The sequence below is a fragment of the Dermacentor andersoni genome, chromosome 1, assembly GCF_023375885.2.
Source record: "Dermacentor andersoni chromosome 1, qqDerAnde1_hic_scaffold, whole genome shotgun sequence".
NCBI classification, from domain to species: Eukaryota; Metazoa; Arthropoda; class Arachnida; order Ixodida; family Ixodidae; genus Dermacentor; species Dermacentor andersoni.
In genome coordinates, this window is record NC_092814.1 from 120,405,441 (window position 1) to 120,430,399 (window position 24,959).

General features: G+C 48.7%; 2 protein-coding genes across 2 annotated transcripts in view; one reads left to right on the plus strand and one right to left on the minus strand.

Annotated features, from left to right (window-relative positions):
• The window catches only part of LOC129380574 (uncharacterized), a 52,481-nt gene extending 29,625 nt beyond the window's left edge, over nt 1-22,856 (minus strand). Inside the window, exon 1 of the mRNA XM_055061961.2 lies at nt 22,649-22,856. The gene's annotated coding sequence lies outside the window, so the exon portion shown is untranslated. The remainder of the gene's footprint in view (nt 1-22,648) is intronic.
• Nucleotides 1-24,959, plus strand: part of Mcr (macroglobulin complement-related) — a 169,903-nt gene that overhangs the window by 4,826 nt on the left and 140,118 nt on the right. The window lies entirely within an intron of this gene.

Here is a 24,959-nt window from a genome sequence, read left to right on the forward strand (position 1 = left end):
TAGTCGTGTGTCGCATCTTGTCCAGCGAGTTGAGTATCATATGTGAATCACGTGCGTATACGTTCACAATTAAGCGTCCGCTCCATGCTTGGCATGCGTAGCGGATATTAAATGCTCTCTCTCTCTCACTCACTCTCTCTCTCACACACACACACACACACACATTTTCTTGAACGACTGTTGTCGCCCTGAAATAGCGCCAGATCTTTTAACGCGATAGCGTCAAGGGCCCCCGTGTCGCATAAAATCCTGTGTTGGCGTCTTGCGTCAGACGTCGTTTAGCGAAAGATCATTCCGAACCACAACCACGCAGGCCCACCGCGTGGCGCAAAGGTGTTACTGAACTAATTGAATTCCTTAATGCAAGATGCGTCAGAAAAGTCGAAAATTACGACCTATACACAACCTACAGACGTTATAGCGTTGGATTATAATTTGAATGTACGAGAAAACATAATGCTGTTCCGCGGAAACTCAGACATAAACCCCTTTTCCAGCGTTTCTACCATTCCTAGAGCGGCGTGGCCCACTCAGTTCCTTGCCACACCACCCAGATGGCGCTCGCCTTCACGCATCCGTGGCCCAGGCAAGAAGCCGCGTTTCTACCAGAAAGCTCGCCTTCGTGCATAGCGCTCGCCGCCAGCGTTTCCCGCTAAACATTACGGTTAAATAAGCTGCAGTTGCCGGGAAGCGTGAGAAGTAGTCAGGGATCTTTGAATGCTATCGCGTTCCACCATTAAAGGCGAAGCTTAAGCGTCCTCCAAATTTTTCATATCACTTTGAAATAGCTTGATTTGCGAGCGTGTATGTGACTACGTAGTGGTTGGGTAACATGTACACATACACACACGAACACGTACACACACACACAAACGCACACACGCACACACATGGCCACGCCGTTTTGACCAAGTTCTGATTTATTTTCATGGGGCTACAAATTTTCGCGGGCACTTTTTGTAGTTGTGCCGTATAACCTCAATATCGGCGGCCCTGTTAAAGTAGCGCCCAGGAGGCTTATGTTCGTGCATCATTTTTTATCTCTAAGTCGAGAAACTCGCAGATCACACGTAACGGGGGTGTCCACTGCTCGTGCAGGAGGTTTCGCAGACAGACCACGCAAGTTCGCGCGAGTTCTCATCTCGCTCTCGTGTCCCGCAGCGTCTTCGCGCAGACGTACTAGATAGTCATCGTGTCGCAGTGCATCCCTGAAAATCCTCGATGAGGCGACGGCTGTCGTTGGAGGGCGACCACGGGCGCTTGGCCCGCTGTCCAATTCGTCTCGGGACAAACGGCGCTTTAATTCGCGTCGCCCGTGTGGGCCCTCGCCGCTGCTGGATGGTATGCAGTGCGTGTGTGTGTGTGTGTGTGTGTGTGTGTGTGTGTGTGTGTGTGTGTGTGTGTGTGTGTGTGTGTGTGTGTGTGTGTGTGTGTGTGTGTGTGTGTGTGTGTGTAGGGGGGGGGGGGAGTCGGCAATGAAGCGGTCATTACGATGCACGCAGAAAGGAGGTCGTTAGCGCTATCTTAGTGGAGCCGCACGATCGGGCCTTCACCTCCCCCCCCCTCACCTTTCTTTCTTTCTTTTCACCTTTTTGCAGCGGTTTTTATTTTGAGTTGGAGGACGCGGACTCTGTGTCCGTCGCGCTCTCTCTTTGCGCCCAGGGCGAGAGCCGAGTTTTGTGCACTTTTGCTGGGAGCGTTGAGGGAAACCGATAGCTACTCTTCGCCGGGGCTTTCATCGCTTGGCGCCGTAGAGAGAGAGAGAAAGAGAAGAGAAATAAACAGCCCGCTAACTTGATGATATCGCGGGAAAAGATTTTGTCGAATGAAAAAAGAAAGAATCGGAGAGAATAGCAGGAGAGTTGTCGTCCATTATTTGACCGTTTGTGTAAATGTATCTCTCCTTTTCTTGTCAGCCTTCGCTTTTGTGTTGTAGCCCGTCGCCTTTATGTCTTAACTTCCTTCACCGTATCTCTTTCTCTCCGTTCCTTTCATTTAATACTCTTACCAGAGCAGCTAGGAGGAGCCTTCGACGTCCATTTGCAAGATTAAAAGGAATTGATCTCTGGAGTTCTTTACATTTCGGGTGACCCCTAAGGCTAACGCCGACGAGCGTGCTCGCGCCCCCGCTGCGTGTACAGCCTCCTTAAGTTTAATTCGCTGTCCTTCTTTTTTTTCTTCATTCCTCGGCGCCCGACTTTGTACTCTCCTCCCTCGATCTCCGTTTAAGCGCTCCTCCTCTTCGGCGTCGCCGATGTTCGTCCAGTTCTTTGTTATTACGTCTGCCTGCTGCGGCAGGACGGTTGCCCAAACACCGCAGGGAGGATATCTCTGGGTCTCTTGTTTAGGCGCCGCGCTTTAAGAGCCGTCGTTTCGAGAGATGCTCTGCCTCGGCTTCGTCCTCGTGCGCCCGTGGGGAAAGGGGGAGATTTCCCCTAATGGTGCTTGTAGGACCCGGGCGCCTTTCCGTTTTTAGGCATTGTCGTGCGCGATGTTCGCCAGGCGACCCCGAAGGACAGACACTGACCCTCCACCCTCCTTTGCTCTCCCTGGCTTCCTTTCCCTCGTTACCCTCGTGGCCTCCAGGCGGCCGTCTGCCGACTTTTCGTTTACCGTCTTGCAGTCGTGCAGATTTTTTAACGTGCCGACTATGTGCGGTCTGCGACTCTCGTCCATGCTTTGCCGACTTAGCTTTCACGAAGGGCTGAGCACCAGCATAAGCTGCCGCGTAGCGCGAAAGAAATGTGTCCTAGAAACTTGAAAAGTGCATCTGGTATATGAGAAAGGACCGTCAACTTGATCACAGTCTGTTGCAGAAATTTTATACCTATTTGGCGGAATGATATTCAACAATATGTGGATGCAGAAGATACACGCTGAACGTTAACCGCGCGTTTGGTTCTCCACTACGGTGGCGTGAAATAACCGTATGAGTATATTGAAATAAACGTGCTTGATCAAGCACGTTTATTTAAGATTTCTTTAGGCATGATTATTTATAAATTCGTCAACGTTCTAGACTTCCACCGGTCGTCTTTTCGCCCAATATTGAAGCAGTGTTGAAGGTTGTAAATATCGTCTGACTTTGCATATAGAAGCAGAAAATGACAAGTATAACGTCAATAGATAGACAAGAGAGAGTGGTGTGTTTAAAAGGTACGAGCCGCGTTTTGCAGGCAGCTCATGCAATAAGTAGAAGATATGCCCGGTGATCTTAGTGTAATAGAATGTACACGCCAAAAATAGAGAAACGTTAGCCGATGGCGGCAGAGGGTTAGATGAAGTATTAAAATTTGCAAATTTGCAAGCATAGATTAGGTACGATTGATGCACGACTGGAGTAGGAGATAATTGGAAGCAGGCCTCTGTTCTGGCGTGGACTTCTGAATAAGGTGACCATGTAGTGATACCGTGAACGCTTATAACTGTCCTTATTTTTCGGCCTTTGCTTTACTTGCCCCCTTGGAAAAGCAGGAAACAGCAGGTGCCGAATTCACAAACTTTTCATTTGCAAGAATTGTAGTTGGCTGACCATATCTTCGCTACTACGTTTCTCGTGATTAGTAGGCTCCTGTTTTCACGAGCAAAATTTAAGACGGGACACGAGCGCTCGTCCGCCCCCCCCCCCCTCCACACACACACACACACGCACGCACCCACGATTCATTCCGCTTGATTCTATTCTTATATCACCTACCGTTAAAGAAATTCTGGCGCCTTTGTCGATCACTTTCGTAGATATCTTTCACTGTTCACTCACTGCATAACACAGCGCACAGGACGCCCATATACTGTCATGTTGTAGTGACGATAAAGAACCAGAAACACCCCGAAAAGTGTGATTTACCAGTATAAATTTTCATTGGGCGACCTTGTGCCTAGAAAGACGAGCAACACTCGATTCACAACCATAGCGGTGAGCACAGTCGGGTCGTCGAATCTGGGCTCGCCGTATTCACGAAAGGCTCTTAAGCTAGAATATAGTTCATTAGAAAAAATTTCAACCAAGTAATCCTCATGCTGGACATACTATTAGCGAAGGCGGCCATCCAATGGCAAGGAGTACTTACGAACTAATAGCTTTGTGAATTCGGCCCGCGACTCTATATCCACGAGCGCAGTCCGCTTTAACTCGCGGCGTCTAAATCTTAGCATGAAACTATATGGGAGAAACCTTATTACGATTTCTGACTGGGCTCTATTTCGCTGCTGACGTAAATCTTTCGGCTATGACAATCTCATGACCACGCGTGTTAATACGTCCCGCGCACTCGAAAATTAAGCGACCTTTCCGAAAGTATACCCCGAAGAGGCCGACCGAGAATACGGCCCGTGGTGACAATGTAGGTGGAGTGCCGCTCGGACAGTTGATCAGGTGCCAAGTAACAGGGAAGTCGTTACATTATCCAGAGCCTTGTTCTGCATGAATTGCATGTTTGCATGTAAATCGGTAACCGTGATGTCCTACTGTTCATGACGATGGTAACACCGTGCCATCACGCACTCTCAGCGTCCCCACGTGCGCGATTTCTCTAGGGAACACAAATGCGGGGGACGGTACTCAGAAAGAGCGCTCCCTTACCGCCACAACAAAATTGCGCTGGCCTGTAATAGAAATTGGCTGCACGTTCGGGCGCAGGTCACTTATCAAAGTTACCCGCACGCGTCTGCGCGTCTGGGTTCAATTGACGGGATTGCCTCCCCGTGGGCATCTGTGCACCACCGGTATCTGGCGCGATCTCTAATCGCCTCCTTGCAATTCAAAGCCGAAAAAAAAAAAATCATCCGAAAGTTTCGGTGGGACAACGGTACGTGGTACATTCGAGAAATTTAATTCTTGAGCCGCCCTGGGCGGCTAACACAATGGAGGACGCCTGGAAACGGCACGAGTAGCCTAATTAAATTTCGCTTCGATCTGATCACACGGAGTCCCGGATCGTCGATTTGAGTACGGCGATGTACGGCTGACGCTTTATGGTTGTGTGCGCTTATCCAGCGGTTTTCTGTATCGCTTTGTTGTAAAGTTTCGGAGACGTGGTTTTCCGTATAGCTTCTGATAAATCTGACAGGACGCGCGCGTCTGTGGTAACCGGTGCATTATCATATATTGAGGGGCACCTTTCTATATGGCGTTGTTGACGTACATGCGGTAGTGGACTGGCTAAAAGGGACCGGAACCTTATGCTGCGTTACCCCCTGACCTCGGTAATGAGCGTAACGGCATTATCTGTGCATCTTACGGTGCCCCAACTTTATATGCACGCCAGGAGAAGGAGCCGATCTACTGTATAGCGTACTTGATGGGGTGGTGACGTTCAAATGCTCTGCCTGAATTTGCAACTGCAGCCTTCCTAGACTACTGTAGGTGGCCAAAGTATAATTAGACTGCAGTCGTCCGCGCGAACTTTGACTCAAAGAACAACAAACCCATGGCGCGGAAAACCTTGTCGCTATTTTACTAATATAGTAGCATTTTCTATGACGGTTCGCTATCAGTTTAAGCGGAACTATAGTAAATGTTGCATTAGACAGGTTATCAGGCTCCGACGCGCCGGCTAGCACCCACTTGGAACCACAGCGCGTGCGCCGAGCTCTTTCTGATGTTCGTGCATGCATTCGCAGTGGCGACGGACGATACCGCGCGGGGCGTTGTGTCGACGTAACGCATCCGCCAGGCCTCCTTCAGCGGTGCGTTTTCGGTATGGAGCGTCATCAACCTTTTCCGGTTCACGACCTCTCTCTGTGGCTGCAGAGTGAGCTCGAAAAGAAATAATAAAAAAAAAAGAGGGGGGTGGGGGGTGGAGGTGATTGGAGCATAGCGATTGCGGCTAACGCTTCTTCAACCGGTGCTGCAAATGGAATTCGCGATCCCGCTCGAATTGTGGCCACTGGAGATCGCCTGCACTGTGCCGGTTTTCGAAGCACAAAAATCACACTCGTTGCAACAGACTACCGATGTTCCTTTCTTTCATCCCGCAACACAGTCGTTGCCGGGATTTGAGGAGGCTGTGAGGGAGGCACGGGTGGGTGTATTGGCGCTCAGAGGGTGGGTGCACGATCCTGACCCTTGAAAAAAGCGGCATAGGCGGCAGCGAGCAGCCGCGGGAACAGCAGCAAGAAACGACCGCGACGACTGCCGTTGCATTTTTCCTGTTTGTCATCGGGCAGGTCCGCTCGCTGGTGCCGAATAAGTAAGTCGCTGCCAAGCCTCTCGGGCGGCCACTGGGGAAGCTCGCTCGCCGGAAAGGCTGCGGGGGGACGCCGAGACCTCCCTAGCGAAGAAAAGTGGTGGTTTGGAAGCGTCGCTCTCGCGCGCCGTCGACGACGTTGCTACGTTTTGATTGGCCGATTTGCGCGCTCCCCAGCTCGTTTATTTCCCGGCGCTCTGCTGTGCCGATCTCCGAGGCTGTGCACTCCCCTGTACTTCATAGGATCATTTCTCTCTCCCTCTCCCCCCTGTACTTTGCTTTTTTTCTTATTGCCTATTCTTTCTCTTATCTTTTTCTTCGTCCGTTTGTATTTTCCGGGCCCCTTCGCTGTGTCGCCGGTTACGCTAGGGCCGTTGTTATCGCGCACATTTTTTGCCCTCTCCCAGCTCCGTGCGCGGGATTCCCTACCGAGTGAGTCCTGTAGCTGACGCTGAGCCTTGAGCGACCGAACACGCGTTGCGTCAGAAGGTAGCCCGACCATGGAAGTAATATGCTTCTCCCGCGCTTGTCCCCCGCGCCATGCAGTCTCCCCGCCCGCTATGCACGCCAGCAACAGCACCGTGAATAATCTGAGCGCACGTTAAAAAAAACGAAGAAAAAGAAAGAAAAAGGAAACTTTTTACCTTTCATGTTTCAATGCCACTGACAATTTTTCTTTTCTTTGTTAGGGACGTGAAGCACCAAATAACAAGCCGTCCCTGTGCAGCGTGTTTGTGTAGCAGTCCACGCGGGTCGTCATTATCAACATGACACACCGATGCTGTTTATCAGAGCTGGGCTCGTGCACAAATTGTGCACCGACATGCTGCGATGTTGAAAGTCCTCGAGAGGAACATGTAGAAAAAAAAAAGGCAGAGAGCAACTCGTGTGAGTCCTTAAATGCTGCCTAATGACGTATATGCTGGGCCGACGGCAACCATCGGCACACTGAAATATACGTAAAGCTTGAAGCAGTGTGAAGAAGGCGAGGACAGTAATCGAAAATAAACACAACAGGACAAGCGCTTGTTCTGTTATTTGTTTTCGATTACTGACCTCGACTTCTTCGCGCTGCTTCAAGTTTTACTTAAGATGAACGAACTCGCCCAGATCGAGTTGTTGAACTATACATGGTGCCGTTTTTGTGTAAACGTTCGAATGAAGGATAACGCACACGCACGCACGCACGCGCACACACACACACACACACACGCACGCACGCACGCGCACACACACACACACACACACACACAAACACACACACACACACACACACACAGTGAGAGAGAGAGAGAGAGAATACTAACCCGAGTATAATACAGGTGGAGTTTGCACCGAAAGATAAGCAGGGTAATATCATCAGCAATCTCGAAACGCCAGGAGAAGGTAGAATAACAGGACATCTGATCAAATATGGAGGAGACATAATGCTTGAATAACTGGCGGCCCTTTATACGACCTATTTATCGACTTCAAGGGTCCCAGAGAACTGGAAGAATGCCAACATTATACTAATTCACAAGAAGGGAGACGTTAAAGAATTGAAAAATTATAGGCACATTAGCTTACTTTCAGTATTATATAAAATATTCGCCAAGATAATTTCCAATAGAATTAGGGCAGCACTGGACTTCAGTCAACCAAGAAAATAGGCTGGCTTCAGGAAGGGATACTCTACAATGGACCACATCCAGGTCATCAATCAGGTAATCGAGAAATCCGCAGAGTTCAATCCGCATTCTATATGGTTTTCATAGATTACGAAAATGCATTTGATTCAGTCGAGGTACCAGCAGTCATAGAGGCATTACGTAATCAAGGAGTACAGGACGCTTACGTAATTGGAAAATATCTCCAGAGATTCCACAGCTACTTTAATTCTCCACAAGAAAAGTAGGAAGATACCTATAAAGCAAGGGGTCAGACAAGGAAACACAATCTCTGCAATGCTATTCACTGCGTGCGTAGAAGTATTCAAGCTATTAAACTGGGAAGTCTTAGGAGGGAGGAACAACTGCGAAAATCTCAGCAACCTTCGGTTTGCAGATGACATTGTCCTTTTCAGCAACACTGGGGACGAGTTACAACAAATGATTGAGGACCTTAACCGAGAGAGTGTGAGAGTTGGGTTGGATATTAATATGCAGAAGACAAAGATAATGATGAATAGTCGGGCAAAGGAACAAGAGTTCAGGATCGCCAGTCAGCCTCTAGAGTGTGTGAAGAAGAGCGTTTACTTAGGTCAGTTACACACAGGGACTTTCATCGTAAGAAGGAAATTTACAGAAGAATAAAAATGGGTTGGAGCGCATACGGCAGACGTTGTCAGGTCCTGACAGGAAGCTCACCATTATCATTGAAAAGAAGTCGGTGCATTTAGCGGTGCTAACATATGGGGCAGAAGCTTGGAGACTGACAAAGAAGCTTGAGAACAAGTTAAGGACTGCGCAAAGAGCGATATAACGAAGAATGTTAAGCGTAACGTTAAGAGACAGAAAGAGAGCGGTGTGGATCAGAGAGGAAACAGGGATAGCGTATATTCTAATTGGCATTAAGAAAAAAAAAATGGAGCTCGACAGCTCATGTAATGCGTAGGTTAGATAACCGGTGGACCGTTAGGGGTACAGATGAGTGCCAAGAGAAAGGAAGCGCAGTCGAGGACGGCAGAAGACTATGTGGGGCGACGAAATAAGGAAACTCGCAGGCGCTAGTTGGAATTGGTTGGCGCAGAACAGGGGTAATTGGAGATCGCAGGGGAGGCCATCGTCTTGCAGTGGGCGTAAATGATGATGATGATGATGATGATGATGATGATGGTGGAGTTTCGAACTCGATGATGCTACAAAAAAAAAAATACAATTGAAGCGTAATTGTACGGCGGGTTCTTGTACGCAAATCGTGGACGTCGGCCGCCTTCCAACGGAGGCAGTAAGGTTGTTTGGTTGTGTATGTGTATTCATTAGTGCCCTTATTTCGGCTTGTTTAGACTCCCCACAATGAGAGTATCAAGCTCAGATCCTGTGAAAGGCGCAGGGTCGAGTCCAGTCAGCAGCTCCCGCTAGTTTTTAAACCCGAACCTCTATGTCGGCTTATATAGCACTCGCGCGAGCTGGCCACAGTTGCCATGGTTTTGATGTCCTTCGCATGTTCTCGGAGACCTTACTTTTGACGGATTTCCATTCGCCTTTGTCGAAGTCTTTGTCACATGCGTGACACTGACTCTGCGCTAAATACGGTGCCGTGTACCAAGAACGAAAGGCAGCACTAATCGTTTCTCAGGCATATACAGCTACATAGCGATGTGTGCTTAACGTTGTGGCGTCACTGCACCGCTTAGTTTGAGTTTGCATTTACGAGCTCATGCGGCCGCGTATGCACTGGCTCAGTAGTATGCTCAGGTGTCTGCCGCGTGCTATACGCAGACAGTTGCGGGGGCGCTCAGCAGGTTTTGTACACTTCCGTTTCAACCAACTCTTCATCAAAAACCGTTAACTTTTTTTTTTGTTCGCCGAGGGTGGGGTCACTCATTGACGATGGAACTGGTCAAGCACATGGAAAGCATTTCGGCATGGTTAGCAGCATGGTTATTTTGGATAGCGCGGCGAGGTCGTGATTTTTTACGTCGTAAATACGTTACGTGTATAGGGGTGTGCGAGTAGTGATCTTTGAGATCGAATCGATTACGAATCGAATAGTCCCAACAGCGAATCGAATATCGAATAGTTTTCGATTATGGACAGCCGTTATCACAGTTAGTAAAAAACGATGTTCACATCCTAGTATTCCTACAGTTAGCAAGTTTCTGTCATTACATAGTATGTTATGAAGCGTTGTTTATTAAACGAACAAATTGAGAATTAGTAGTCAAAAAGTTTTTTTTGGCTTACACAGGGGACGTATTCAGGGACGATCACTTTCGGCGATACTATCGCCTCTGCATTCAGGCGCGCGCTGTTTGGCTGGTTGAGCAAAACCGGATGAGCTGATTGGCTGGTTCAACACTACCTCACGCTAAGGTGATAGTATCGCAGAAAGGGATCGTCCGAGAATACGTTTATAGGACTCTTCAGATAAGGAAAATGATCGCTGTATAGCCTGTAAAGTATGGCTACCTAAGCGACGTAGCTTGCTGCACTATGCAAGTTCTCATGTTTTAATTCTATGCTATGCTCACACGGGTGAAAGCTTACCGTATCTCAAGTTGCTCCAATTTTATGTTTAATTGGGCGCAGCTGACGTTTTGAAATGTTACAAAAGTATTCGAAAAAATATCCGCTTTTACGAATAGGGACAGCATTCGACTCGTTATTCGAAAGTTTCGAATATTCGCGCACCCCTATTTACGTGTGGTTTGCGTTGCAGGCTCCTTGCTCTAAGCGACTGGCGCTCTTTCGAGCGACGAACTTGCCATGCAAGTACGCGAACGGCACCACGAGCAGGTGCGAAGCGAAGAGGCGGAAAGGATGGCGAGCCCTTCGTGCGCGTCCGATGAGCGACGCCGACGGCCGTGTCCTCCGCAGTCGGCGTCGCTCGTCGGTGGCGGCGACTGACGGCGGCGACGCCGAGTCGCGTCGGCCGCTTTTCGGCCGCCTCGTGGCCGCTCGTATGTGCCCCGCTTATGGCGCGTCGTCATCATTTTCCGCGCCCGCTAGGCCGTGGTCGCTGATTTTCTGTCCGCCTCTTTTTCTCATCTTTATTCGCGGGAATCTGCCTCCCACGCGGCAAGCGATGCTCAGCGCAGCCAATTGCATGTGTGCGCGTGCGCGCTGTTCGCTCCACTCGCGCGCAGCTTCTGCTCCGTTCTTTTCTCTCTCCCTCCAACTTTTGTTTGTTGGCCGGCGCGTTTCTTTTTCTTACGCAGTCTGTACGTTCTCCCTCGTTCTTCGCTCGATGCTTCGCTTTGCGATTTTTTTTTTCCCTTCTCCCTGTACTTTGAGAAAGGCCCCGTCTTCACGATGGCGAAATTGAACGGCCTACTTGTTTCTGTCCCGCGAGAGAGCATAAATCTTATCCGGGCCGTTTCACCTCGCCGTCCGCATCTCGCGGATGTTCATTAAGATGAAGCCGATGATTTGGACCGAAACTTCGCGCGCGCGTGCCTCAGCCCCTTTGTCAGCTTTTTTTTTCTTTTTTTTTTTTTTTTTTCTCGCGTGTCTCTGCGTCGCGCGCGTCTTTCTCTCGTCATTTGTTCTATGTGCGCTGGTGTGTGAAACCCGATCGGCGGCTTCCGTGAGCGAGCTCACGTGCAGCGCGGTGCGCGTGCTCTCAGGGACGCGCTGCTTCCCGTAGTTTCCCCCGCGACCCTTTAGCCGTTTACAAACAGGGGCGGTCCCTTCGAAGGCTTTCCTCGGTTGTTCCCGCTGAAACGCCCTGCTAAGTTTAGCGTGCAAGAAAGAAAATGACAAGCCGTTGCAGTTAAGTGGCAGTATAGAACCTAGCAGATTTCAAACGATATGCATTCGCTGACGATGAAAATTTTTATGAATGGACGTTGGGCGTAATTGATACGCGCGAAATCACGCGCGTATGTAAGATTATGGCGTCGTGGGAGAGAAGGTGCTATAAAATCCTAATGCTGTTCACTCCCTCATCTCTCTCTCTCTCTCTCTCTCTCTCAGAGCGAACGGCCTATAATGCGGGTTAATCTCTTGCGCGATATCCGCGTGAGAGGGAGACGAATAGCGTTTTGCGTTTTATCTTGCGCTGTTGCGTTTTGCAGCACACCTCGGTTGTACCACTGATTTCGACCTCTCATTTAAGCATATCCAGCGCGGTAAATTAGTGGCAAAAGCGTAAAAAAAAATGAAAGAAAAACACGTCTGCACGTGTGTTTAAATTTAGTTGTGTGCTAAAGAAGCCAAGTAATATTTTTATAATCTCTGCTATACGGTGTCTCAATATCCAACGTGTAGCTTCGGACACACGCCCGCGCAGAAAAAGAGAGAACTAAAATACAGTTTTTCATTTCATAACTCAGTGCATCAGTGAATATGTGAGCGCTTGATTCCACCTAGACTGAAAGCTGCTACAGGGTGACATTTTCGAATATGTTGGTCAGTGGACTGTACTGCTATAGTCTGCTTTTTTTTCTTCTTTTTCTTCCTGCCTCGCCAAAGTTTCGTTCTCTGAGTCAACCGCCAACAGAATTGCTGTCTGATTGGCCTGACTGCTAACCTAAGCAAAAAACTTTGACTGCGAAGGCCGCCGTGAGTTAGGGGGACAAGGGGAGTGTTTAGGTGTTGGTTAGTTTTCATTTAGTCCTGCTGGCAGCTGCTACGCTTTCAACCCCTCCGCCTCGTGATTTCGCGTCGATATTGGCAGGCCGCCCTCCTGAACGGCATAGCAGCAGTCGAGGCATGCGCGCGCCCGGTCCTATAATTATGCTGACTAGGTGCCAAATTTTGATGAGAGATGCTTCATGCTGATCTGGAAATGGACGCAAAATGTGTTATTCCTGGGCCTGAACTTAATGAGAATGCAGTCTCCCAACTTTCGCGGATGAATAGTTGAACTTTGCAACGTGGTTGCAGTCGATTGGTTACGACTTTTCACCTTCTAATGTCCGCTTGGCGTGGTAGCAAGGATGCTAGAGTAACTGGACCCACTTTGACGTCGTTTTTTGCTCTTTCTTTTTCATTTCTTTTTTTTTTTGCGTGTACAGAGAGGGCGCTTCCCGCGCATCCTGACACGGCGATGCCAACCCGTTACAAAGGGTGAGGCCACTAAATTCAATCCAATCCAACACACGTGTAAAGCGTCTCGCGTTCTCTCGAGCAGGCACTTAATTTTAACGTGCCAAAATCACGGTATGTGATTAAAAGAAATTATGGGGTTTTACGTGCCAAAACCACTTTCTGATTATGAGGCACGCCGTAGTGGAGGACTCCGGAAATTTCGACCACCTGGGGTTCTTTAACGTGCACCTAAATCTAAGTACACGGGTGTTTTCGCATTTCGCCCCCATCGAAATGCGGCCGCCGTGGCCGGGATTCGATCCCGCGACCTCGTGCTCAGCAGCCCAACACCATAGCCACTGAGCAACCACGGCGGGTACGGTATGTGATTGAGGCACGCCATAGTGGGGGACTCCTGGTTAATTTTGACAACCTCGTTAACGTGCACGCGTGACACGGGCGTTTTTGCATTCCGCCCCCATCGAAACGCGGCCTGGATTTGAACCCGCGCCCTCGTGCTTAGCAGCGCAGCGCCGTAGCCAGCACGGCGGGTGAGCCGGGGCTTTGCCCTCGTGATTCCTCTGTTGCACCCGTAGTCTCTCCTGCCAATATTTCTAGGGTAAACAAGTGCTAGCGCCTTCGATAACTGCAAGCGTGGCGGTTTAAGGCAGTGTGAAAATCATGGGTGGTATACATGGATTTGCCCGAAAATTTGCCCATCTAGCTTCTAACGACTTTGCGACTTGGCGAATGGGTGATAGTAAATGAATTGTCGCGTTATAAATTAAACAGTTCGAAACGATTGTGCATGTGCCCGCACAGTCGTATTGCCTTCTGCGCTTTGAAAAATAGGATTGCTTCGAAATTTGGGCTAACAGAAGCAGATAAAGTGTAAATAAAGCCACGGATGTGCCTGAACCCACAAACAGGTGTATAGGTCAGACAAATCCATGTACAAACCGTGGCAGTTGAATCATCGCGGCGCGGAAGTCGCATCGAGTAATTTTAGTACAGGATGCTCTGCACTCGCGCCCTTTAATATCGATCGCGTTACCTGTCGTCAAGAACCCCGCAAATTTTGCGTGCATTTGCAGGCTTCTTTCACGCTCGGAAAAACATTTTTATGTAGCACGTATTGAGCAACAGAAAGCTGTATCCGGAGTTTTTCATGTTGCTCTACAATATTCTCATTGACGCTTTTCATATAAGTATAATATTTGAGAAGTTGATGAAGTAATTAGGACTAATTATATAATTAGCGGAATGCAAGAAAATAAAATACTCCAAGCGACGGCAAACAACATTACCTTGGTTCTATCCAACTACGTGGCAGTTGCGTATATTTAAATCTGGGTGCATGATAGCTCGGACACCCTGTATATATGCGTGTAATGTACAGATGTCGAAGCCTACGCAGCAACGCCCCTTAGCAGTGTTCCTCGAAGTGTTGGCTGCAGTGGAAAGTCGATTTTTCTAGAGTAATAAAATTCCTTCGAAAAAAAAAAAAAAGGAAAACGTAAGTCGTCGAAAACGCGTTTTTCTTGCAATTGAAAGGTGCAGTGTAGTCTTCGCTATAGTGTGACTACCGCGCTGCTACTACTCTGTATTTCAAGCAGAATGGAGCGAAACCGCAAGGGTATTCGAGTTTATTAGGCGCTTTCTATACTCTGAAAAGCTTTGCAGTCGACTGTATGCTGTCGCATACCTACCAACTCTGCCGGTCTTTAGTTTTTTGTTTTTTTAGTAACGTTTACGAATTTGGGCTCAATCTACTATTTTACAAATGCTACGTCATGTTTTGCGAAAAGTAAATTCTGTTTCCGAAAAAGGTTTCAAGGCGTTGTAAGACGGAGTCGGACAAGATATTAAGAAAAATGCATGCAAAAAAAAAATTTTTTTTGATAGCACTTGCACCGCTCTCTTGTGGCAGTGCAAGACGCCGTAGGCCAGTAGGCCATTTGCATCGGGCATTTTTATTCAGTATAGTTACTGAGTTACTGAAGCAGACGAAATCGGCAACAGTAAAGTCGTGAGAAATTCGGTGCGACCTGAATACAATATATGGCTTGTCAGTCTCTGCTGTCCCAAGTTTTGCGGATGCTTGTGTACTTCCTCTAAAGTGCGTACGCATTCTACAAAATGTGTGCTCAGTGGAAAGTTCTAACGAAAGCATGACATGTCCATCCTCCCCCCGCCACCGTCGACGGGATTTTTTTTTACAAATTTTAAGAGCTCACAGGTTTACATGTATGCTATCGGCAACGCTGAAGGACAGCTACGCATGGATGATTTTTGGCTTGCATCGGGACCGGGTCGAGGAGTATGATACAACGCTGTGCGTTGTCGCCTCTTGTTTGTGATGGCTCCCGCGTCGCTGCAGTCCAGTCGCGAGTACACACCGACTTGCCCAATTTTTTGTTCACGTTCCAGCCGGAAGCTTTCGTGAGAGGGTGTACCCGCTACTAATTTAGACGATCTTTTATTTGCGACATTGCATTCATGTAAACATTGCATTCATGTAAGCCCATCCAGATATACGGCTACAGAGGGCAGTCAGAGGCATGTCGAATCATGATGTTTTTGCAGCGTAGTGTTGAAGCCGCGCGTTTCAGGCGTGTGCGCGTGTTAAGGCCCGAGGCGTCACGACCGTTTGATATGGCCATAGCAGGCTACATCTAAGCCTGGGACATCCGGCGAGAGTTCCCGCGGGTTCTTTCTAAGGGCTTTTACATCATGGCGCCGGCTGCGTGTCGCTCACTGTAACGCTCTTGAATCATTCAGGCTGTGCTAAGTCGCAAGATTTGCGCCCATTTCATCCCTTCCGCCGTGAATCTTTAATTTGCTGTACATGTGGTCATTTGTGTTGTCACGTGCACTCTTAGTTACGCGTTTAAAAACTGAAAGGGACACCAACTACGGATAGGGGAATATTAATATTTGAGACCGAATGGAATAGTTACCAGGAGCGAATCGAAGCGAATATCGAATACTTTTAGAATATTTTTCGAATAATGAACATCCATTTTCACAATGGATATGAAGCGATGTTGACGTCCTAGTATTCTTGGAGTTTTGCAAGTTTCTGTCATTAGATATAGCACATTATTAAGCGTTATTTATGAAAAGCGAAAAGTGAGCGTTAGGCGCTAACGAGCCGTTTCTTCGCTTGTACAGAACTCTTCAGGAGCGCGAATGGTCGCGCAGCATTGCCGATGGAGTAGTAGGGCTCCCTGAGCGACGTGTATACACGCAGCCTGCTGCTCCACTACGCCAGTTCTCATGTTTCATGTCTACGCTGTGCTCGCGGGGATGGAGTCTGCGGTAATTTTTCCCCCAATCTTACGTTAAATCGGGCGCAGTTGACGTTTTGGAATATTCGAAAACTGTTCGCAAGATATTCGTATTTGCGAACAAATCAAATAGGACACTATTGGGTTCGTTATTCGAGAGGTTCTTAATATCCACAGACACCCCAACCGGTTTCCCTCTAAATGAATGAAATCAATACTTTTTTAAAGGGTGCAAATGCAAACCGATTTCGCGTTGCTCTCTTAGTGTCCCATTTATGAGCTGCTTCCTTGCCTGTATTGCGGAGTGGCCGATGCGTTCACCGTATAGGAAGTGCGCAGAACTCCCGACCCCTTTGGATATTTGTGGGAGCGTTAAGTAATCTCGGTAGAAGTGAACGGGCGGCTGTCATCCGCGCACAATACGCGCCGGCCCTCGGGGGCAGAGCTCCGATTGTTGCCGCAGAGCGTAGATCCTCCTCGCATATATTAATCCCCCGCTCCGGTCTGCGCGCGGCCATTGTTTTGTGGCGGATGAGCCTCGCAGCTGGGGCCACGCTCACGCACCTGCGGGCTCCTCCTGCTTCTCGTCCTCGCCGCCTTTTTTTTTTTTTTTTTTCTCTGCGTCCCCGTTGTCGAGGCGTGTTTTCTCGTGAGCCGGGCGTTTTCCGGGTATCTGGCGTGAAGTGGTTGCGCAGGTTGAACGGCGCACGCCCCCGCTTTCAGGTTCGTCGGCCTGCGCGCCAACCGACGCTGCAGTGTCTGTGCGCGCGGACGTTGTGTGCTTTGCGACCTCTTGCACGCGGAAACGCTCGGCGTAGCAGGCGCTTCGTGCTGTGCGAGAGTTGTAGCCCGACGCGTACGCGCGTTAACCGTGGCTTGGCCGGTGGACTTAAGCTGCGCTATTGAGCCACCCTCTCCTCTTGTATTGTTTTCTATAGTGAGCCTAGGCTGCGGCCGCGCTGGGTGCCTTGGTGGGTGGCAACGTCTTGCGGAGTAATGTCCGACCAAAATGTGCCGAAAACCTTACCTGCGTTTGTGCGTTTATTCTTGGCTTTTATGTGGCCTCCGCAGATCTCCCTCTTCGCTTGCGCCTCAGTTAGCTCTAACATTTCTATTGGGGGTGTGCGAATATTCAAAATTTCGAATACGAACTGAATAGCGTTTTCCATTCTATTCGTTTTCCATTGTAGAATTCGCAAAAAATTGTCGAATATTTGTTGAGCACCTTTTTGGGTGCTCGAGCGAGAGACATCGATACCGGTGAGGACAGTTGCGAATGATTCTGCTGCAGGATAGCTGCGGTGTTTAGCACAGGAACCAGTTTCTGAGCGAAAGCACATAGTACATAACTACTGCTCGATATTCTATTTTTGTCATTCATTAAGTATTTATAGCATCTAGGCAGCATATATGCGAATTTGTTTTCACGATTTAGGCAAAAGAATATATTATTTTCGCAGTCTCACCACGTTTGCATCCTTTGAACGCAATACAGCAGTATGCGATGCCGTAGTGTCACACTTCTTTCTTTACACGAACACAGCACTTAACGTGCACCTGTTTCCCCACTTTCATTACTCCCTTTGTAACTGTTCATCAAATGATTGAAAGCAGTTGATTTTCATTGACAAGATTTTTGCCTAAGCAGATGTCCAGTTGGTAACGGCACATATGAAATAGTTCAAATATCCCTATCTTCTTTAACCAAGTGGACTCCACGCTACTGTTTTCTTGCTTTTTTCATTTTGTATAGAAATAAAATATCCGTATTCCATTCGATTATACTCAGCGTTCCCGCCAATTGAACACCGCTATTTTCCAAGCGCTGACAATATGTTTCGCGTGCTGCGCACGAGTGATTGAGCTGCCGTACAACATGAACATGGGACTATCGAATGGGATCGGGCGTAGAAACTATTTTATGCGTTGCATATTGCAATCGCTCAGTTCAGCCCTTGGGCGCGGCCGCGCAGCCACCATTGGGGGTATGAGCCATCATAGTGGCTCATACCCCTAGACAAGAGTTTTATGCGTTGCATCTTGCAATCACTCAGTTCAGCCCTTGGGCGTGGCCGGGCAGCCACCATTGACCTTTAGCGCAACCACGTGACGTGATGTCACGACAGCCGGAGGAAAAGCTGGGCCCCAACTCGCGCGCAATATGCAACGCATTCTTGGCTTAACCAAGCTAAGCCTGGCAATTTTTTTTTCTTGGCTCGGCGGCCGACTGTCGGGCAAAAATGCAGAATCAACGAATCTTTACTGGGTGTAAGAGTTACGTAAGCGAAGAGGGAAGGGAAGAAACCTCGGTTAAAAAGTGACTAACCGGCGTCTAGTCGCACCGAGGCTGGTCAACGCGTTTTGTTTTTGCGTCTTCAACGGACGCGTTAAGGGTCTTTCACAAGTCGGAATTAGCGAAACAGACGTAATTTCTTTCGTTCGTCGGCGCTCTTCGTCGCTCTGGGGCGGCTCACAATAGAGAGACTCGTGCGCGATTGCACGAACAATGTCGATCGCCGTCACACCAACACGATACCCGTCGGGCAAGAGAGGAGGGCTGCGATCGTTCCCGATCGCAATCGCCCTGGGGCGTGAATCCGGCCATCGGCACAGGCGGCGTCGCCGCCCGCTCTGTATTGCAGGACCTTTGTGCCGCCTCTCGCCCCGCAGCTGCCCAACTGCTGCCACTGATGGATCCGATTCACGCCCCAGGCCATGCGCGTTGATCACTGTCTTGTGGCTTGGTGATCGCGCGTGCGCCAGCTATATAGCATGCGTGTGACGCGGTCTGCTTCGTGGCCATTTGCCGCCGAGCGCATCAGGTGCCGCCGCCGCGTCGTCGTCCAGCTGCGCTCCATTGTACGATTCTTGGCAGCAATAGTTTTTCTTTTTTTTCCTATTTGAAATCTTCCGCTGCAGCTTTTCTCCTTTATTCCATTTTTCGTCGTTTATTTAACGCGGCGATTTTACGCTAGTTGCCGTATTACTTTCGTTTTTTTTTCCGGGCTCGGCGATTTTCTGTTGGGCTAACTTCGAGGCCTGGACTCGTGTATGGTATACGGGCGTGTACGGAGCAAGCACGCGAGACAAGCGTTGACGCGTTACTGAAGTTCGACTACTGAAATGCAGCCTATTTACGCCCAGAAAATGCCCGCAAGTTCACGTAAGCAAGTATGAATACGAAAGCAGACAATTGTTTGTAAGGCCATTGAACATGCTCAAAATACGCAACCCCCTCATCGTGCAAGGCTTATATGTACTGATGACTGACTACGCACATTGATCGTGCGTGCGGTTAAATGTGCTTCACTTAGTGGCACGTGTCAACTGGTCTTATTGCGTGAGTCAGCAAAAAGAACTTCCGTTAGGCCAAAGTTATACCGGTCACACGTACACTTCTGATTGCGATCGGGGCCGATCCACATTGAGCTCGATGCAGATTGGTGTGATGCTATACACGGTCGCTGTAGGATCGCGATCTGACGATCAAGATTCGTGAATCGCGATCATGTTTCTTGAGCGCGATCGCAGGCTGACATGTGCACCCTCTAGCGCAACATTCTGAAAACGATAAAAACCGAAAGTGAAGGCAGCTAAAAAAAAATAATGAGAAAAAGAGGACGGAAGCGAAAAAAACGAAAAAAAAAAGAAAACATTTAAAAGCCTTTTTTGTCCGCAATAGTAAGCTGTGAACTTGAAACATTGTCTAAATTGAACCATATTTTGCAAATCTGCATTTGTAGTCGAGGCATTTTCAGTTTTGAGACGATAAGCAGCCGATAACTCCATCCGGATCGTTCGACCGTGGAGCAGCGACCGTTGTTAATCGCGGCCAAGAAATTCCATTCGGGCCGGCCCCGATAGTGATCAGAAGTGTACGTGTGACACCGGTATTAGAAGAGCACGGCACTACACCCACAACTTGTAGCCAATTCTGTCACCGACCAAGCAGCTTCTAAGGAACTGCCGTGCTACTGAAGCCTTGGATATTTATGCAGCGACGTCTGACACACTTGCCACTTTAAATTATATATATGTATATATATATATAACCACAATATGAGTACGAGGCACAGCGTATAGTGGAATATTCCGGATTAATCTTGACCAACTGGGGAACGTGCACCCAATGCGAGGTATACGCTGGCGCGTTTGCATTTCGCCCCCATCGAAGTGCGGCCGGTGTTTGGTCCCGTGACCTTAGCAGCGCGATGCCAGTGCGCCACCACAGCAGGTCACGGGGAGTGCACCTACGGCACAGATGTGTTTCATGTGTTTGCACAGGCGTCCACCGCCACTGTTTCCGCTAACGAGCATACACTAAACGCTTCAGAGTGAAGGTAGAGCTTTTTTTTACGCACTAACGAAGGATGCGAGTGAAGCAGTTTTTTTATTGAAATGTAAGCGATCAGTTATTGTCTGAGTCAGCCATCAGTATGAGTAAGCATGGTTAGTGCGGTACTTTATTTCTTCTCCCGTATTTGGTTTGTTGTATCGAAAAATAAAGACACGTTCTTTCTTTCTTTCGGACTTGCAGCTGCCTTGCAACATTTCCGATTCGCGCTGCAAGCTGCCTGTTGTGGTTCGGTAACAAGCGTAGATATGTTTATTTATATATTATTCTTGTTTCTTGTTCGTTTTCTTTCCTTAACGAAGCAGGAGCAGGACAGAATCTTCCCACCGTGGTGGTTGCTTGGTGGCTATGGTGTTGAGCTGCTAAGCACGAAATCCCGGCCACGGCGGCCGCATTTCGATGGAGGTGAAATGCGAAAACACCCGTTTATAATTATATTTAGGTGCACGTTAAATAACCTCAGGTGGTCCACATTTCCCGAGTAGTCCCCCACTACGGCGTGCTTCATAATCAGAAAGTGGTCTTGGCACGTAAAACCCCATAATTTAATTTTTCAGGACAGAATATGTTTGAGGAAATTGTAGTAGATATCATTTTTGTCGGAACTAGATCTTCCTGTTAGCAGCACAAAAGAAGAACGCAAGGCCATCGCGAAGTTGGCCGATGATGTAGCACGGAAAATTGCGCGTATTTCCTGGATCCAATGATACAGAACCTCTCGATGTTTTCATCATTGGCTCTTGCGGACATGCGCGCTCTTGTGGGACACAGGCGTTAACTATTCGAAATACCGCTTCACTATACGTAATATACATAAGTGGAATCTGTCCGTCGGTGTATACGCGAGAAAGCAGCCGCATTCGTTTTTCACTGCTTTCGAGCCCTGCTTCCGATCGCAGAAGCAGTGCGTATAGATTCGGTAAACTTCCGCGGTCCGCTCAAAGCGTTGTCGCTTGCAATTACGTCGTGGAAGTTTACGGCAGAAACGGCCGTATCTTAAGGAGCGCCGCCTGCCCCATTTCGCACCTGCGGCGGTACTTGCGTCTGAATAACACTGTTCTGATGGGTATAAGGCTCTTCTACTTTCCTTTTCCCTTCATGTTTCACGCTCGCCGTTTGGAGAATAACGCTATAAGTTTGTCCACCACACACTGGATATTGAACTCGTGTGTCTTCTTGCGTCATATATGAAGTTTCGAGCCGGACGCTCAGCTCGCACAGCTTTGACGCTTGGCAATGTGTGCGAGGTTTTGTGCACCGCCCAGGACGCTTGCTAGTGGTGGTGTCTGTGCACGTCGTATTTCGGAGGCCGTAGCAGGCAATAATGTAGCAGACAAGGATGACGTTGTGTGCCTCGCGGGGAAGTTGTTCTCGAGAAGCATCGGGGGATTTTCAGCTTTCCTGGCGCCGCGCGTCTCCTGCCTCAGCAGAATGTTATTCGAACTTCGGTCGAGACTAGTATGGGTATACGTTTAACTTTATCGATCTCCAATCTCTTGTCGTTCGGTGGATTTCTGTTTGGCGCCAGCCACGGGATCGTTCTCTTCAATTGTGCCCGAGTTCATTCATGTGTCCGGAATGTTGCGCTGCAAGCCCGTCGGTGTGCCCGTCGGTGTGCGAGAAACAATTTATCGCACTGGGAAGAGGGAGAGAGAAAGAAAGAGAGAGAGAGAGAGAGAGAGAGAGAGAGATGATGCATATCGCACTGAGAAATTGTTTATTTGTGGTTGGGAGAAGAACGAGAGGAAGTGGAGAATTATGCTGGTTGTACCGTAACTGTCGAGCCTACGGCTGACACCTACACATTGACCTGCGGGGAGATATATAGGTAAAAGGGTAAAAAGTCGGCTGCTTACTAGAAAGCATAGAGAGAGGTCACATTCCACGCCCATTGTGTCTTCGAATGTTTTCTTTTTTCTTTTTATTTGTCTCGTTGTGTGATCATATTACCTCCTCGTGGGTAAGAGCCACGCTTTGAGGACAAACCTAAAATTGCTGTGTCCGCTCGGAGAGGCTGCTGCTCTTGCAGTAAATGAGTTCAGAACCGTAGAAAGAAATCGCCGAACTTTGCTGTAATGTTAATATTTTTTTCATTGCACCCGTCCCGATAGCTGCGTAAACATTCAGTTCTGCAAAGCTTACAAGCGGTCAGTGCTGGTAGTCGGTACTTCGCATGGCAGACCCCATCATTGGCAGCGAAAGGCGGCACGGCACGACGTCCCGTACGCCGCCGGGGCACCCTCCGCGTCCCCCAACATTTGCTGCCGTTCTCCGAGGGCGCAGCGGCAGCGTGCGCGTACTTGTCGCCGCTATATACGTACACTCGGAGCTCGTCAGTCGAGGAGGCCTCCTTTTGTGGCGCCGGCAACGGTTCGGAGCTCGCGCCGCCGGCTGCAGCCCCGGTTACAGCCAGCTGGCACAGCTGCCGCTCTGCTATGCACTCAGCTGGATGGAGAACGAGCTGCTCGCGGCATACCCGCGTGGGGGCCACTCTGCTACGCATATGCTTTTCGCGCGCCCCGACGGACCGTTGTCCCATCTCAAAAGGCGGCTCGTTGCCCCCCTCTTTCTACCGGACGACCCTCAACGCGGGGTGCGAGGACTTTATACCAAAGGGGGGCTCGCCTCTTTGTCGCATTCGCGTCCCTCCCGCTACCGACGTCGAACGACGCGTGGACAGATTGGTGACGCCGTTGAATGAGATTGTGAAACTGTGGCGGGCGCGTTGCTCGCACGCTTTCTGCCCCGATCCCGCGAACATTGCGGCTGGCCGGCAGTCTGTGTGTTCGCTCTCGGAACGCGCGCGCCAACTTGCAATATGTCTTTATTTGTTATTTTGTCCTTCTTTTTTTTTTAATAGGACGACGGGTGGTCAACCTGCGGCTCGACGCAAATTGTTCGTGCTCGTTATATATTTCTTGAACGACTCTCGTGATGAAAGATCGGGGCTGTCACCAATTTTTTGGCCAACTGTGTCAGCTTTCAGAATTATATTTCGTGGCAATGGGTGACTGTTTCGTAGCGTGAACTGCGTCTGTTAAACCATATTCTGCGAAGACGTTGCGAAGGAAAGTGTATATGGTCACGATAATTCATTCCAATGCGCGTGCGGTTTACGACGTTTAATGAGAAATAGGAAGAAAAACAAAACAGAAGTCTTTCCTGCAGAAGCAGGCGTTGCCAAGTAAGTTTGTATTTATGCACGTATTAGCAAATGACAACGTTCTGCGCATGAGCTTGTTTACGTGTGTTCCAGATAGTAGAGACCAGCACGCTGCTTTATTCTATCAGAGTAGTATTCTAAGCGCGTATGGCCAGACAAACGTCTGCAGCGTTTATGAAAGCCATTCTATCTCTCTGTCTCTCTCCCTCCCCTTCCCTCGGCCAAACAAGAGACTAGCGACGCGAAGAGCGTTACCAGGCATGACATTAAAACTTGTCGTGTGTACCTTAGAACAGATCATCATAAATAGCGATAACACCGGCAAACATAAGCGCGTGACCAATAGACTCGTCTCCGCGGGTGTTCGTTCTGTTCCATTCACAATTGCGAGGGTGTTCCCGTAGACAGATGGGCATTGTCGCACATGAACGCAGGCTGGATTGCACTCCGCCTGAAGGCAAAAACAATCATAGTTCGCTTTCTCTTACCGCTTTATACGCTATTTGCCGCTGCGTTCTCTTACTTGCCCACTGATTAACAGTCGCAGCGTCATGAGAACGCGATCTCGTGTTACCTTCTCCTTAAGTCACTGTTCATTTTTATTGACCCTTATTATTAATGAGATGCCGCCCCCTTGCTTGTTTTAAGCCTCACAGAAGCACCAACTTTTTTTTTTTTTTTCGGAGTAGAGGCGTGGTGTGCCGGCTTTCGGAGCGGAGAGCGTGCGTTCGAATCGCGATACATCGTGGAATGCATGGACTGCCGCTGAATAAGCCGTTATAGGGTTTCAAAGGTTTTTATTGGGCGAATGCTGATTTTCACCAGTTTTCTGCGAATGAGATGTAACGTGGTGTGACGTAATGAGATGATGTAACGCTGCTTGTAACATATGAGTTCCCTTTTTGGACGCGCTTTTCTAGCAGTTGCGCGATCGTCGGAAACGTAATAACGACGTTTCTTGACACTGCCCTTAACATTCTTATTATCACATCGGCTATTGGGTGACTGAAACATTTGTCGAGTACTTTTAATAGTTTCTTTTAACTAGGCGCAGTTAGAGAAGTGCTTTCTACTAGACATGCACGGCAGGCGGCAAAAGGCTCGTTCCATACGTTCAGTAATGGTATCGGATTTTCTTCGGCATATGCGCTCATACTTCATCCGTTAGGCACGATAGAATAACGACTTAATTGATGACTCGAGTTTGATACTTAGATTGCCGTGAAAATGGTGCTCAAACTTTCTTTTTTTTCTGGAAACAAATGAAGCTCTTCATAATAAACATTCTGA